Below are 615 nucleotides of genomic sequence, written 5' to 3'. Positions count from 1 at the left end.
GGCTGCACCGGAAGTGCTACAGCTGGCTGCTGCTGGGGATATTTCTGCTTGCACGTAACCGTAGAGTTCTTGCGAGAACAGACGGTGGCGTATGGGCCTCTAGTTGTTTCAAGATGGCAGCAGTCCACGTAGGTCTTCGCTGTGTTTGGGCGAATGGCCCTTTTCCACAGCGCAGCTCAACTCTGTTCAACACGGTTCGGGTGGTTTTCCATTACGCTTCAGTAACAGCTCTATTGGGTGGGCTCATTGTAAATTTTGGGCGGTCCCAGAGTCCAAAAATTGACACGGCACTCCTTGCTCCGTGCTCCATTAGGCGGGTGGTAGAAAAGAAGACCCCGACAAGATACGCAACACAACAGAGGAGGACACGGTGGCGATGTTGAACATTCTGCTGAGTCTGTGGCTTTTTGTCAGACTCAAAAAAAAAGGAGAGATCTAGAAAAAGGCTGCAGGCAACGAGGTGAAACACTCCACCGGCGCACCATTATTAAAAAATGGCAGGTCCCTCGTGACGCAGTCCCTAACCAATCAGTGACAGGCAGTCTTCTGACGTTGCGTTGTCGGTACACCCGGAACCACAGCAAAGTGTGTTCTAAAAGGGGGGGGGGGGGGGGG

This window comes from Kryptolebias marmoratus, linkage group LG9 (assembly GCF_001649575.2).
Source record: "Kryptolebias marmoratus isolate JLee-2015 linkage group LG9, ASM164957v2, whole genome shotgun sequence".
Lineage (NCBI taxonomy): Eukaryota > Metazoa > Chordata > Actinopteri > Cyprinodontiformes > Rivulidae > Kryptolebias > Kryptolebias marmoratus.
Note: the sequence above shows the minus strand (reverse complement) of the source record.